Raw genomic sequence first — 17,000 nt, forward strand, 5'->3', positions numbered from 1 at the left:
TTCCCAAGTGACAAAAGAGAGTCGTCGGTATCACCTTATATGAGCAAAGTATAGTAATGCACAAAACTAAAACATAGATGAAAGTATAAATATAGACTTACCTTTCAAGTTGAAACTGATATGTCAATTGTCCTGCTGTATCGTCGCCCAGACTCCAGTATCCATTTGGACCAAGAACGTCGAAACTGAGTGATTTACCCGCGTAACAACTACTTTATATACATAATCGTAAAAAGAAACTAAAACAAGCTAGTGTATGCTTCTGAATTTTTGTGGTTTGTTTTGTTCTGTTCTCAGACAGTTTGGTGTTCTATAATAAAGCATATATGTTTTATTGATCAGGTACCCTGTTTTTGTGTAAGGCAATAGATTGAAACAACCAATGAAATTCATGGAAGCATAATTATGCTGATCGCATGAATTTGCTTTCAGTTTATTTCAATACAAGTACCTGTGTAGGTATCGACATATTTCCATACAATACAGACTGTAGGATATGCTCAGAATAGTGTCCAATTATATGTTGTATAGGCCCCAGATTTGGCTTTTCTGTTTTGTAATTTCGAAGATACATGCACTTCAATTTAACTGAATTTCACGATCTCAAGAAAATTCCTCTATTATAAAGTTGAAGACTTCAGCAGTGGCTTCAAGTTATTCTTCCACACCGGGCGGAGAGTAATTGACCTCTACATGCATAACTTGTACATGGTATCCATAGCCTTGCAACTAATTTTGTGTGGAACTTTTAAACTTGATGGCGTGAGTTGTAGTTTAATAAAAGGCAAAATGAAGCATGTCTTTGTTGTACCAAAAACTGTTTTCGTTGCTCAATTTGTGAGGAGCTGTAGGTTCTCTCATAGCCAGGGCTCATTTGAGGACATTTTAAGGATTGTTGATTTCACGATGAAAGCACCCTGGAGTTGCCTGAAGTGGTATTTCGCACACATCATGTGCACTAAAGTTACTGAATATATGACCAGGGACTATTATATATGTTATAGTTACGTACGTCCTGCGATTTTCAGTTGGGAGTTTTAAAATTGAGCGCCTTGCACGAGAGCCGTACCGTAAGTAATACTACAATGTATCAATTTAGCCTTGTATACGGTGAGTACCGTAACGTTTGGCTACGTAGGCCAAGTCTGTCGACCATCGTGAGTAGTCTTACTTTTAGCCAGGGACGCAAAACCTTAAAGTTGCTTCCTCCTTCATTTTGGGGTAGACTAACCCAAAGTACACTCACTCACAGCTAGGCCTATGAAAAACATAACAAGTTCTTGAATGAATATCTTTCTTTCTTTTCAAAAACCACAACTTCTTCTCGAAAGAACCCAAATTCTGATCCTTTGCACAGATGATTGAATTTGTTTGAAACAAATAAATCATAACAATCAAGTACTTTGTTAACAACAATTCCATTACAGAGATTTTCATGCTAAAAATAGTCAATGGTGGTTTCTAAATTTCTTGTGATTTGCTTGATTGAATTAAGAAACTGTAGTTGTTTATTATGTTCATATTTATTCTTTGTTCTGCCATGTATATATAGAAAACGGTGACGTTGCTTTCTAGAAAGTCGAAATGAAACCGGTGTCTCTTTGATGCATTTTACCGACTAACAGAACCGACCGTACTTCGATTAACAATAACATTGTAAGCCCCAATTGTCGCAGCAATGAGACAAATATGCAAAACATTTGCTTCTCTTTAAATTGTTTATCATGCATGCCTTTACGTTATTGATTATTGAGTCTGTTTCGTTTTGAAACCTTGTTAAATATTCCACGAATGCATCGAGGGTCATACAAGAAATACCAAGCAAGTTCAAATGACAAAATATTGCAATAACACTCCCCATCATAACAATTAATATTCATCAGGCGATAATAAGAACCATTGTATGCTCTTCGTGGAAGATCGGGTTAGTTTCGTTTTTAGTTTAATTCATAACACGCTGTTGCAAAGGAATTAACAAAAGCCTTTGTTTGTTTGGTATGTAGTCTACGTGCGATCTACAAATTGAAAGCAGCTTTAACAGATTTCAGGATTTTTCTTATTTGCCATTGTACGTTTTCTACGGATATTGATTTATCAGCCCTATTTTATTTCAAATTTCGTCTTCTCGTATCAACTAATCTGGCTTCAAGAGTGTTAAATTAATGGAACCTCACTTTTGTATCTATTTGTGCTCATCTTTTACTGTCAAAGTATCAAATTATAGAGTTATTTGGCTCTTGATTTTGGTTTTCATACATTTATTTAAATACCATGTCTAGTTCATTTGTGCTGGAGAAACGTTTTGCCAATGCGTATACAGTGCCTTCATATTGGCACTATTTTGTTCAGGGTTTAGTGCGTCCATATCTTTTTTTATTATTTTTTATATTTTTTTACCACGCTTGGTATCTTTATTGGAAACATTCTTGTGCCAATCCGAACATATTAGAGTACAATAAGGTCAGAGACCTTTTACAAGTAATGATAAGTATATATAAAAACAATGATGCATCGCAATTAACTGAACAGTATAGTGCAATTACTATATGAGTCTTTTAACTGCTCGTAAGAAATAAAAGCTTTGCTTCTTTGCTTGAGTTTTTTCTCAAGTTTAATAGCAAGTTTTAATTTCTATAAAAAATCTCTACATCTCATTTCCGTGTTTGTAATGTTTTTACTGAAGATGAAGTACTTGAGATGAAAAATTATATGGGTGATTCACATGTCGATAAATGGACGATTGTCATTGTCAAACATATGCTTTACCTGCCTAATCCCGTTTTGGAACATTGAGTTGTAAAATACCATCTTATTGTCAAATTTAATAAACGAATTGTTCCAAATTATCTGTTCACCATAACTGGACTTGGGCGTAATAAAAGAGTGCAATGACCACGCATGGCAGACGTTATAAATAAATGCATTATTGCTAATATGAATATCGTCTATTTTATAATTACAGTTTAACAAATGGGATTTGCCGTACTTTTTCAAATGAAACTCGAAAAACAGTTTCCAGTAGTTATCGCTACTGTTGTTATATCTGTTCACCCAGGTATACTTAAGACTAGGAATAAAATAATTAATATGTGTGACTTTTAGTCCACCTGAACTTATAGTTCCAATCATAGAGGAACGGCGAATTTTTTTCGGTTTCCCACTCCAAATGATGGCATCTAGGTCTTTAATAAACTCATGTGGGGGATTTGGAAGAATTTGAAAGAGATAAACCAACTGTGAAAGACCGAGTGTTTTAACAATGGTAACTTTTCCAATTGGAGTAAGGTCCCTCTGCGACCAGACACCTAGGCCTATAGTAAACGTTCGAGCCTCGACTAGCTTAGGAGTGAAATTCAAACTAAAAAGGTCTGAACTGTTATTGGTTATTGTGAAATATTTGAACATTTATGAAATGCAGGGTGCTCGGTAAACGTGAATTTTAAGTACTTTGGCTGCTTCAAAAAAACGCTAAAAATTCGTGGAGCTTCCACAGTCTTTCAGAACTATGGTATCCTAACAATAACCTATTTGCCTGTTGACCTCACAAAGTCTTTGAATGGAATGCCAAATGCAAAAACAAACAAAAAGAATGAAGAACTGCAAAACCAAAACTGAAACGAAAAGAATGGAATTAGAACCAGAAAGCCAGTATAAGCTTATTGTTATTCCTTGCCAATTGAGATTATAATCCCAAGCTTTCATCATTGTTGATTAAATTGATCAGCAAGGTTCTATCACTGACTGTGGACTTACCTGCTATATATGTTAAATTACCATGTTAACAAGCTATGTTTTTAGCAAAAATCAACTCAAGCCCTGCCCCCTAACAAATGTGCATAATATCACATTGAACATACATTATCATGTACCCGCTATCTACCAACAACTTCACACAAAGTATGATTCAATTCTTAAAATGTTTACATTTGACCCTGTGACCTCATTAGTACTCTTGATATGAGCACCAAAATCAATAGGGCTCTTCTACTCACTATGGCGCATCTATGTACCAAGTATGACTTCAATCCAATTTGTCGTTGTTCAGTTACCGTGCTTACAAGCTATTTGAGTGAAAATCAAGTTAAGCCCCGCCCCCTAATTAGTGTTCGACCCATAATCGGTAAGATAATCGGCATCGGGTGTAACGATGAGCCTGTAGGCCCCCTATTAGGGCCAAGCAAGGACGTCCGTAGAAATGTTTACATGGGGGGGGGGGGGGGTGATCAGTAGGTCATGTAGGTGTAACACACATTTTTTTCCAAAACATACTCCTAGATCGTCGGAAAAAACACTTCCCGGGCGTTTCAAGTTGCATTTACACATAGGTTATATTGAGATCTCATGTCTTAGGATTTTGACTTTCAATAATTCAGTTATGCCTTATGGGTCCGTATGCAATGAACATAACTAGAGAACTGTTGGTTGGGTGAATATGGCCCTCAACACCACGTGTAAATACCCCCCCCCCCCCCACACACACACACACTTCACCATTTCTCTCCCTTTGTGATGCATCAATTTAACATACTAACATATTTCAATGGGAACCTATGTTTTCTCAATATTTAATCTTTGTTGTGGTTGAAATTCTCCTCTATAACTGTTAAGCTATTTGGTAAAACGGCTGTAGTATTTGATATTATATACAAGGGAGACTAATTCTCCATTGGGTACTATTCTCCAGGACAAAATCTTGTGCTTCCTACTTTATACATTTTTTGATGCAATAATTAACTTCAATTGTTTGAAATGATCCACTGGCACCGTAAAAGCCTTCTAGTTCGAGATGCATTGTCTGCAGCCACCACATTGTCATCTATCTGATCTCTTGTATTAACATATTTTCATGAGAACCTATGTTTGCTCCAGCGACGTAGCCAGGAATTTGAAAGGGGGGAGCACTTTTTGCGATTGATATGGATTTTCAAAGTTGTAGGCACGACTATCTGAGCGGAGCGCCACCATCGGCTGGCGCGGAGCGTACAAGAAAATTTTTGGTTTTACAAACCCCCCAGATGGCAGGAAACAGCCCTTCCCGAATGTTCATTCTGGTTCCCTGGCCTCTTGCTAACTTGAGAAACCTCATTCAATATCACTTTTAAACCCAAAAACAAACGAGTTAAAAAAGTACGTAATTCAATAATACATAATGTATTAAAATTAGCAAGGTACACAAGGGCGGCGGAAGCACCTTTAATCTGGGGGGGGGGGCACCGAAGTCAAAGGGCACTTTGCAGAAATTCGATTGGACTGTTGCAGCCTGATATTTAGTACCCTTTATAAATCTTATTGTATTATCTTATTTGCGTATACACATCACTCCATCAACGCCCCCCACCCCCCCCCCCCCGTCTAAGTAGTCTTACTTTTCAACTTCTGATACTTGTAGGTACAAAGATAGGCCAGAAATGTCTTTGATACAACCATAGCCAGTAATTATCTTTGATAAAACTGTAGCTAGTAAATGTTTATCGAAAAGGCTGTTTTGGAACTTGGAACGCCGATCGTGACTACAACAGGCAACAAAGAGCTGCAGCTCTATACATATAAAGTCTGTTAATCAACGATAGGCTTATTTGACTGTGGAATGTTCTCAACTGAAATTTATCTGCGTAAACGAGTTCTTAAGTAGATGTTAAAAAACTGACAAGATCGTATCCTAGTCTTTTTCGGCGGGTAGAGTATTGAATGAAACGGCACGCGATATGAATGACAGCCTAGATGACAGAAGAATAGGTCACCTAATTTAGCCATAATCTTGCTTCGTTCATTTCAATAGTTTTTCCTGTCTAGACTCTTAAACTCGTCCAGCAAGCTTATGGATTTGAATTATGGGTGTTTTAATAAAAAAGATAACTTGGCCAAAAAAAGTGTAGGCCCGGGCCTACAGTGCTACATACTGGCTACGCCCCTGATAGTTCTAAATTAGGATTAGATCTCTTACTGAAATATCGCTGTTCTAATAAGGTGATCAAGAGTACAAGTTTTATGTAGAAAAAGGGCACATTTTTAACCTGAGGAAAAGTGGGGGCACTTGCCCCCTGTGCCCCCCGGTTCCGCCGCCCTTGAAGGTACATGTACAGAGTAGACTTACTTACTTTTCAACTTCTGATACTTGTAGATGCAAAGATAGTCCAGAAATGTCTTTGATACAACTGTAGCTAGTAAATGTTTAAGTTAGCCTAATAAGAGAAGGCGAGAGCTATCCGACGATTGCCATCTGATGCAAATTTCTCAAGTGTTTTCTCAACTGAAATATTATCTGCGTAAACGGGTTCTAAACTACATGTTAAAAAACTGACATCGGATCCTATAGTCTTTTTCGGCGGGTAGGGTGTTGAATGAAACTATCGTGCTACATACTGGCTACGTCCTGATCATATGATATCATTATCAGCAGATTTTGTTTCCTGTTTAAATTCTTTTACATGTTCTTTTACATAATATATCAGAAAGACAAACATAGTGCTCTTTTACAAGTTTTCCAGTAGGATGATTCCTGTTTATTGTCCAATGTCTGGACTTTAATACATTTGACGAACTTAACTGATGGACAATATAAACTTTCATAGGCCTATTTTGTAATACAGCCAGAAATGCAGTGGCCTAAAAACAAATATCGTTATCGCAGTGTATTAGCAGTGTAATAATTATTTATAGGAAGTGCGTATCACGTACGATTGCTAGCTTAGCTTTATAACATGCTGTTCGTGCAACAACTTAGGACGACTCATTGAACGAACGTTGTCGACGTTGTTGTGCATACAGTTCGTGACATTCCATAGAGTGCGGTTAGGCAGGCAATATGTATTTTATTACGCAGTGGCCAACTGTAGGCTTGTAATTGGCTATAAGCTAAATTTAGCTAATTGCATCTGCCAAACTAAGTAAGTAGTTGAATCAGTAGGCGTGAATGTTACTACGATTACAATCGAGTTAACGGAGCTAACGAGTATTCAAGATCAAAAGAGCACTGACAAAATACCATGCTAAAAAACGACAGTATAAAAAAAAAATAGACACTGAAAGGGGGGGGGAGCGGTCGCTCCCCCTGCTCCCCCCCTGGCTACGTCCCTGGTTTGCTCCATATTTAATCTTTGTTGTGGTTGAAATTCTCTTCTATAAATGTTAAGCCTATTTGGAAAAACCTGTATCCACATCTGCCATACTATATACTTTAGTAGTTAATATTATTTATTATTATTATATTATATGGTTCCTTGTCCCTTCGAGGCTCTGGATGCCATGGTTCGCCACTTCGTTCTATCCTCCGCTGTTCGTGCCAGATCGTGTAGGCTTTTTCCTTTCCAATTCCGGATGTCTGCCAACGACGTGTTCCTTGGTCTTCCTCTTTTCCTTTTGCTCCCCACCTTCCCTTCAATGAGTTGTTTCTGAAGCCCATTCGATCGCAAGATGTGGCCCATATACTGCATCTTTCTGTTTTTCAGCTCTGATAGTAGCTTCCTCTCTTCGCTCACCCTGTTAAGTACCTCCTCATTGCTCATCCTGTCTTTGTATAACACTTTCAGCATCTTTCTATACAGCCACATCTCGAAGGCTTCGATCTTATTTTTATTTTCTGTCTCTTTAGAGAGTGTCCATGTCTCTGAAGCATACAGCAGGGTTGAAAGGACGTAACATCTCACCATTCTTTTCCTCAAGAAGCAGTTATATGGTCACAGATTCACAGTTAACACCATGAAGACAGAGATCCCGGTTGGAGAACACTTTAACCTTCCCAACCATACCATTAATGACATGTCCCCTACAGGAGATTGAATCCTTAGGTAGCCGCCCTGACCTAGTACGACTCAGCAGAGAGATAGACTGTGGATGCAATCACTTTGCACCATTCAACCTCATGAGCTCAACATTCAGGAAGGACATGACTAACTTTTCTTCTGTTTCGCCCCCTCCATATCCCCTTGTTCCCCCACCCCCCCCCCCCCGCCCCACGTCACTCCTCTTATAGCTCTCTTCCACCCTTTTTTCTCCACACCTTTCTGTCTTCGTCCTCTAGTTTATTCCCTCTACCCTTAACCCTTTAATTCTCACTTTGCCCCTCCACTGGGTGTATGGGCGGCCATTTGGGCAAAAAAATACAACGATGAAACAAGAGACAAACAGACATGAACAAAGACGAAAAGGAACAATAATAAGAATGAAGTGCATTATAGATAGACTGAAAGGATATAGAGATGACACATTCTAAACAAAAAAAAGAAGAATTAAACAGACCAAAATGAAGAAAATTAACATGATCATACAGATAATAATAATAAGAAAAAGATGCACCAAATGAAAACTGACTAAGCAACCAAATTAAACTATAGCAAGCCATCGGTATATATCATAAGCGAACTAAATGAAAGTTCACCCCAATGATTGAAAGTTTTCCCCATAAATCAAAACGAACGTACGTTGTTACTGAATTAAAACGAACAGCGGGCGAAATCAAAACAAACAGAGGGCGATATACTAAGCACGCCTCATAGATCATTTTATAGGAACGCCCTCAGTTCACCGCAACGGTGCGACTCGAACCGGATATTGCTGCATAGAAAGTTTGTGTCTTAGTGTTTATCATCAGGCCCATATGTATTTGGTCACGGCATGGAGGTAAAACAGATTTACCTCCATGGTCACGGTTACAAGGCCTGTTTGTGATAATCAGTATGGCAGTGTCCCTCGTCAAACTCGTCTGCCTCTGCACCGGTTAAAAATTCTCTTGCGGGCACAATGACAATAGGGCGATTAGCCCACACAGTTCACTTACATTGTGAACCACGGTGCAGCGTGGTTGGAAGTGTCGTGCTTACAAGATGTCGTAACTACATTTCGTAATATAACACGGTCAAGGAAAACCAAAACAGCGGCATCTATCCATTTAGTTCATATATAGGCGTTCGTTCGTTTCGCGTGAACGTTCGTTTTGATTTCGTTCGAATGTCATGTTGATTATGTTACATCTTCGTTTTTTATGGTGGCGCTTGTTCTTTTTGTTCTGAGCACTTTTTCGTTTCGCGTGTATAAGCGTTCGTTTTGATTTCGTTCGAATGTTCTTTTGCTTACAATACATCTTCGTTTTTATGGAGGCGATTGATCTCTTTCTTCTGACAAGTGGATCGATTTTGACTTCTCGATGCTCCTTGTTTGTCCTTCGGTTGCACGTTTTTGATGTTTCGCTAAATGATTGTCTTTTTATTTTTATTTCTCTTTTTAAGTGTGCCTTACAAAATGTTTACGATGGCATTACTTATCAGGCGCGTATCCAGGGGGGGGGGGGGGTGTTGGAGGAGCGCGCCCCCCGGGTAAGGAAAAGAGGAGAGAAAAAAAGAGAAGAAAAAAGGGAAAAGGAGGGGGGAAAATGAAAAGGAGGAGAGGAAGGAAGGGAAAAGAAAAAGAAAAAAGAGAGAAAAAGGAGAAAAGGAGGGAGTAGAAGATAGCCAAGACCTCGGGAAGAGAAAGAGGAACAGTCATAGTTAAAGCGCTGATCCCTATTATATACACAGGGTAGCCAGTGACAGATCAAGGATTACGGAGGGGACGTGCGCCTCACCCTACCCCTTACACCGACAACTCCATTTTTGACGTTTCCATTTTTCCTCTCTCACTAATGTATCTATATAAATACTATATACGGTCTATCATAACACGTGTGTGTGTATGGACGCCTTAAACAATTGTACAATTGTGCTATATGGAACCAACTGTGGCTGTTCTTGAACTCGACCGAGTCGTCGGGGAACATGACGTATTTCGGGAAGGGGGCGACCGCCCCCACCCCGAGCAAATTTTCTTTATGACATCGCTAGTAATATCAAAATAGACAATGCTTAGATGCAACTTACAAGGCCTGGGAAGTGTCATTTCCAGCAATATGGGAGGCATTTTCGGCCAAAATTTTTATTGTACGCTTCGCGCCAACTCATGGTGGCGCTTCGCTTAGATAGTTTGCCAACAGGCTTCGCCCCACCCTTGGCAATTACTCGCTACACGCCTGTTCGAATTTGTAAAGCAAAGAGCAGATATAACATCATATCAGTGAGCATTGAAATGCATGTTCCACGATGAACAGCCTCAAAAACTGTCTATGTGTGTAGTCAAAGGCGTAGGAGCCCAATTGGATTTGGGGGCTGTAATGACTTGCCCGAAGAAAAAGCCAAAATTTTTTTGCGCGCGTTCAACATATCGATGCCAATATCATATAAGCAAGCATCTGTCATTACATTGCATGGCATCGTCTACCGCACGGTCCGTCAAAGTTCCACAGTATACCGCCGGATGCTAATGTAAACAACCAAATGTCTTATGTAGATGGAGAAAAACCATACAGATCCATTTATGTCAAAACTCTCTTTTACAAAGGTAATGTCGGCCAAGCTTACAACTTTATTTTAATTACCAAGGAGATCATTTTTAAGCTATTCATTGCTATTTATTTTTCTTTCAGTAGTTCCCTAAAAAAATGGGAAAAAATTGGGTTGCGGGGGGGGGGGGGGGCTGCAGCCCCCGCCTCCTACGGGACCTTCGCCTATGTGTGTAGTGTTCGCTTTCGATATACCTCATATCGGAAATATCTGCTATTTTTCATTTCCGAAACCAAGTTTTATAATAGCCATTATAAGAGGTTGCAATATTTCTACACCAATAAATTAACTGTGTCGGAATTTTCCAAAATTTCTTCACCAACATTCTTCATCATACTTTCCTCTACTCGTCCAATTTTCACCTGTAAGTTAGGGGTTCAAGGAGGTTTTTCTATATTGGTTGTCCATAGATTGAATTTTCTGCAACATTATGGGTATGTTTTCAAGTGATTTTATTCACGAGAAATGGGAATTTTCAAATTCTCAACAAATAATGGGCTTAAAACCTTGAAAATTGGGGCTTTCGGATATTGTGGGCCGTGACGTAGCATCACCTACAAAAGCAATGATCCATAGGACATGCAATCACGTCGAACATGAAGTGTGACTGGTGACAATCTTCAAAAAGGTTATGGATGGAAAAAAACTTTTGGGAAATACTTGGTTCTCAGGCAAAAGTCTACATCTGGTTGCTCATTTTCAAGCCCGAGAAGTGCCATTTCCGGTGATCTGGGGGGTATCAAACCCAGAAATTTTCTTGTACGCTGCGCGCCAACCGACGGTGGCGCTCCGCTTAGATAGTAATTCGCGCCCCCCGGGTTAGAAAATCCTGGATACGCGCCTGCTTATGTTTGTTTCATTTTGCATATTTCTTCTTTTTCAATTTTCTATCTTGCTTATTTCTTCCACCGTTGTATTTTTTGCACAAATGGCCGCCCATATGGGTGTGCGCTCAGCAGGCAACAAAATCGCAAGTTAACCGGATTTAAAGAATAAATCGTATTAACTACTCGGTGATAAGGATATATTACGGTTCAGTTATTGAGGTGGGATTCCGGGGCTTGTAAAGAAAACTTTGAGAACAATGATTCCAGATGATGTTGGCTGATAAGCGCAAGGCAATAAATAGAAATCCCACAAGTGAAAGATGCTAGTGACCTTTTGTGATCCACTGGGCCACTGTCCGGTAAGGGTCTATGGGGCCCCGACAAGCTCCGAGGTATTTACAAAGTTATGGACATTAAAATGTCGCTTCCAATTTCTTCAAGTGGTATTGGGTGCAAATGAATGAATGATATGTCTTTTCATTCATTCATTCATTTAGGGATTCTAAAACTAGTGGCATGTACAAATTCGAAGAGAAAGTGTAGCTGATTTTCACAAAACCGATATAATAAACTTTTTAGGGATATTTTCCTTATTAGGAACTTGTAGGGCTGGGTCGATGTGCCACCTCCCCATAAAGTAAGTTAAATAGACACTAGAAATTCCAGTTACAGTAGGATTTGTGCTTTGGCTTCAAAGTCAGGCACTGAGAATTATTACCAACGATTGCTTCATGGTCCGACGGTGCCGGTGCATTGGGTGCGGGTCATGGGGGGGGGGGGGGTTATGGTTTACATTGTCTCGAGGACTATCGGGTCGGGGTTCTGTCCTGCTTTCCGGTCATTTGGGGGCGTGATTTACGTTGACTGTAGAAATGGGAGGAAAATAGAGCAGAGTAGAAACAACGTAAAGAGTATACTTGGAGTACAATTAATGAAATTCTCAATAAAAACGGTAAAGACTCATCATATCCAGCAACATTTAAAAATGATGATTGCGAAATTGGCAATGATAATGACATCGCTAGCAACTTTAACAAACTTTGTAAATCTTGGTTATAATCTAGTAAGATTAATATTAAACTAAAAGAGGAACATTTTTTACATAATAATGACAAGGTATACGCCATTCCATATTTACATATCCAGTAACAGTAGAAGAAGTTTTAAAAGTTGCTCACACAAATGTGAAACCAAACAAGGCAGCAGGCTATGATGACTTTAAGCCAGTTATTATCAAACAAGTAATCCCATACATTGTAAAGCCTTTAACTCATTTCTGCAATATTTTTTTAACACCGGCATTTTTCCGGATAAGCTTAAAATAGCAAAGGTAAAAACCAATCTTTAAAAAGGAGACCCCAGTCATTTTGAGAATTACCGCCCTATATCTCTATTGTCAGTCTTTTAAAAAATTATTGAACGATTAATGTTTAATCGTATATAGAGTTTTCTATGTAAATATAATATTCTTAATAACGAGCAGTACGGATTTCGTCCTGACCATTCTACAGAATTAGCTTTAGCAGATGCAGTCAACAATATTTATAATAGTCTTGATAAGAATAATACCTGTGTAGGCGTATTTCTCGACCTATCCATAGCTTTTGACACCATCGATCACAAAATATTACTAAGTAAATTATCTTTTTATGGTATCAGAGGAACAACCCTAAATTGGCTAGATAGTTATCTTTCAAATAGATACCAGTACACTTTATATAAAATTCTAAATCTGAACTTGCTAAAATCGTTTGCGGAGTTCCTCAGGGTTCTATACTAGGTCCATTACTATTTATAATTTATGTCAATGATATCGTTAATGTCTCCGATATTGCTAAAACAATATTATTTGCCGACGACACAAATATTTTCTTCGATTCCCAAAATCTACTCTCATCACATAAAACTGTTTCTACTGAACTAACTAAATTTTCCAGCTGGTTTGCAGCAAACAAATATCTCTTAACATAGAAAAAACTAATTATATGGTGTTTAATGCTAGTCACTCATTCAGATGGGATCACAATTATTACCATGAATAATAAAATTATTAATCGGGTTAACACTGCTAAGTTCTTGGCTGTACACATAGACAATAAACATTCTTGGCGTGATCATATATCAGCAGTCTGTAACAGAGTAGCTAGAAATACTGGTATGATACAGGGGCGTATCCAGGATTTTCCAATAGGGGGGGCGCCAGGCATGAATGATCGCCGTCCTGGGGGATGGGTCTAAGGGGAGGGGTGTACAATTTTTGCTTTCAAAGAAGGGCTGAAATGCAAAATGGTGTCATATGCATGGGCGGCGATCCGTACTTCCGAGTGGGGGGGGGGGGGATATGACCTTGTTGACTATCTAAGCGTAGCGCCACCATGGGTTGGCGCGAAGCGTACAAGAAAATTTTGGGATTAACAAACCCTCTAGATGGCCGGAAACGGCACTTGCCGAGGTTTCCAAGCGGCATATACCCAACTTTAAAATAGGGATGTCATGTCCGAAATATCTCATAATCAGGATCCAAAATACTTTTTGTTTTAAATTTCGGGTGTTATTTTGGGAAAATTACCCCTGTCAATCTTGTTTCAGGCGCAACGTTAGAATGTTCGAAAGCTCTGTTATATTATTCGATGAAGAAAATGGCCTCATGCAGGCTATTATAGGCCTATACACATGCAATACACAATTGCACATAGTTACATTCCTAGGTACCGATTGCTAGGGCATCCAGGTGAAACGTGTATTAAGCATTACCCTGGTTACATGAGATTCTCAGCTGTTCGAGGGAACATGTACGTGTGTAGGCCTACTATAGGGCCTATATGAATACTATGAGGGTGCATATATGTACTATATCAATACCGTGGGCGCAATAATACATTTTGTTGTTATAGGGCCAATGAAGCCTAGTCAACTATTTTGCTTTATAAAGACGCTTTATTTGAAAAGATCGCACTGCGTTTATGGTAGGCGAGAAATGAAGCTAAAAAAGAGCCGTACATTAACGAAGATGCATAAATGTAGGCATGAAAATATTCTTATCCCTGGCATTTGGTGGGGGGGGGGGGGATATGGTGCATTACATCCCCTCCACCCATTTTCATGGGGGGATATATCCCCCCTCCACCCAGGATCGCCGCCCATGGCCATATGTGATCCATTTTTCGACCTTAATAATAAGCAACATTTCCAGTAAATATGGACACAAAATGCACAATTTAGTATGGCTGGCATGTCATTTAGTGTTTATAGTGATAATACAAACACAATTACCATCTATGTTTCTAAAACTATTATGCCGCCGAACTTCGCCAGAACCTTTTTTTGGCAAACAAAAAATAAAGCATACGGGAGGGGGGGGGGGTTGAGCGATCACCGACATCTCACATAAAGGTCGTCATCAATTTTTTTTTTTTTTTTTTTTTGGCTAAACTTTTTTTTTTTTGGTGACGGCCAATAGGGGGGGGCGCGCGCCTGTTGCGCCCCCCCTGGATACGCCCCTGATGATATGCAAATTAAAACAGTATTTACCTCCAAATATACTCAGAACACTGTAGGCCTATATATAACTCTGATTTTACCCCAATTAACTTATTGCACGACTATATTTGGTCAGGAACCTATTCTACAAATCGTAATCACCTTTGTGTCCTCCAGAAGAGAGCTATTAGCCATATTTCACATGCTGCACCACGTGATCATACTAGCCCACTATTCAAAAGATTAAATTTATTAAAACTAAATGATATTATAAGAGTCCAGCTTGCAACATTTGCATATAAAGCATGGAATGGATTGCTACCCGAGGCTTTTAAAGACTTGATTTATAGTAATAGACTAATCCACAACCATCAAACACGCCATTGTAATAACGCACATGTTTTATCCCATAAAAACGTGGAATAATCTCCAGGATAATTTTAAGAATAAGCCTTCTTACTCTGTATTCAAAAGGAATCTCCAAACAGTAATTATTTCTCACTATTGATCATGGATTTATTCTTGTGTGTGTTAGTGATTAAGATCATTATAAAGATTGTTAGGATTGTTCAAGATTATTAATTTCTATTAGCGTTAATTCGATTATTTCATCATTGTACATGCTACTATTAACTTTTCTTTTTCTATTCTTAAGTTTTTCTTTCTTTTTGTTTTTGGGGAGACTCCTATTTGTTAAGCCTTGCAGGCTTTGTAGGAGACTTCCCGTCACACTGTAAATTGTGATGAAACAAATAAATATACAAATATGTAATATCAATTCGCTGATTTATGAAAGATCAATCTAAGTTTGAGAAAAATCAAGTCACACTAACCATTATTCAATATAGTCGGGGAAGAATGGGTAAGTTAAATAAACTAAACTTATTCGTGTCAGTGATATGACTTCTATGATTTCTAAGTTAGGCCTGCTAAAAATAGAACGTTCCAAGGATGTTGTCGAAAACGAACATATTGGCCGAAGAGAACATTAGCTTGTTGAGTCGGTAGGTAACCGACTCATATACTTAGATGTGAGTTATCTTGTGACGGTGAATGTTTCAATTTCCTGACAAACAAAAGTTGTATCTTGTTGGTAAGGATTATCTGTATTGCTGACTAAAACACACTTCAGTTGAATTAAGCGAATGAATAACAGTCGGAATATTAACACTAGGCCTATGCTGCAGCTACATTCCTACACAATAAGAATAAACAGATTTTCATGGATGTGGTATAGCCTAACATTTCATGTATGCTGGCATTGTTAATGTAGATGTTAAATAGTGAGAATATTAATACTTTGGGCACCTAGCCTAATTGTCACTAGGCTAGGCGGAATTTCCATCATAATGTAGCCTATATATTTGTGCCGAGTATGTAATTGCAGAAGCGTACGTACACCTCGGTCTTACTCTTAGAAGTTAGACTAGAGTTATACTCCTACTAATACTGGATTTTAAGCTTCTTTGTCTTTGCAAAATGGCAGAGCATGCCAGCAATGCCATAGGATAAGGGAAGTTAATTGAGTATGTTTACCGGCCAGACGACAGTTGTTTAAGGTTGTATCATTTAAGCTGCTTTTCATTCACTCCGTCAGTGATCTTCCCTTATCCAACAGCATGGCTGCAAGACTCTTGCTCAGCCACATTAATACACAAAGACTCAATGAACAGAATGCAGCAGACAGCTGATCATGAACTATGTTAGGTACCAACATTCAGTATCATTCAATTAGTAAGAGACGAGCTGTTTGTCAAGCAATGTTAATGGTTAAACTACAATTAGAATGAATTGTAATTTAATCCATTCAAATATGTTGAATGACCTAATTAGTGAGCCCTACTCATAATCAGGTTGTTAATTACCACTTTGCTTTACAGTACAGCAATGCAGGTTTGCACTTCACGTTCCGTTTCTCACAAAAGTAGAACGGCCGAAAACAATTGGAATTTTTCATATAATTGCCCAAAATGTCATATGTATACAGGACAGTCCTGAAGGTACAATAAACTTTTGAAACATTACACCTCATTCACTTATATAAGTACAACCATTCTTATAGATGTGGAATTAAACAGTTGTTAGGAGAGTTACATTAGAATTGACCCTTTCTAGAAACATCTGAAAAGGGGTTCATAGCAACTGACAGATAGGTAAAACTAGCTATGAGGAATGATGTAGGCATGTTAATTCCCATCAGTAGTGAAGATAATGATTCTGATATTCCAGAAAATAGAGCTGACATAAGTGATTCATTTTCCAATTTCCACTTGTCAAATCAATATCTACAATATGTCCATATGCAATACATATTATTAGATTG

General features: G+C 38.5%; 2 protein-coding genes across 18 annotated transcripts in view; one reads left to right on the forward strand and one right to left on the reverse strand.

The window, feature by feature from the left end:
* The window catches only part of LOC139979518 (neuropathy target esterase sws-like), a 42,614-nt gene extending 36,128 nt beyond the window's left edge, over positions 1–6,486 (reverse strand). The window contains exon 1 of one of the 3 annotated variants that reach the window (XM_071990414.1): positions 6,099–6,486. The gene's annotated coding sequence lies outside the window, so the exon portion shown is untranslated. Of the gene's footprint in view, positions 1–101; positions 233–6,098 lie in introns of those variants that run through there. The other 2 variants (XM_071990411.1, XM_071990413.1) reach the window with 2 other exon arrangements.
* Positions 1,012–17,000, forward strand: part of LOC139979520 (BRISC complex subunit Abraxas 2-like) — a 35,238-nt gene continuing 19,249 nt past the window's right edge. For 10 of the 15 annotated variants that reach the window (XR_011797200.1, XR_011797194.1, XR_011797199.1 and 7 more), the window contains exon 1: positions 15,594–15,770. The gene's annotated coding sequence lies outside the window, so the exon portion shown is untranslated. Of the gene's footprint in view, positions 1,657–15,587; positions 15,771–15,795; positions 16,385–17,000 lie in introns of those variants that run through there. The other 5 variants (XR_011797198.1, XR_011797193.1, XR_011797196.1 and 2 more) reach the window with 5 other exon arrangements.

This window comes from Apostichopus japonicus, chromosome 14 (genome assembly GCF_037975245.1).
Source record: "Apostichopus japonicus isolate 1M-3 chromosome 14, ASM3797524v1, whole genome shotgun sequence".
NCBI classification, from domain to species: domain Eukaryota; kingdom Metazoa; phylum Echinodermata; class Holothuroidea; order Aspidochirotida; family Stichopodidae; genus Apostichopus; species Apostichopus japonicus.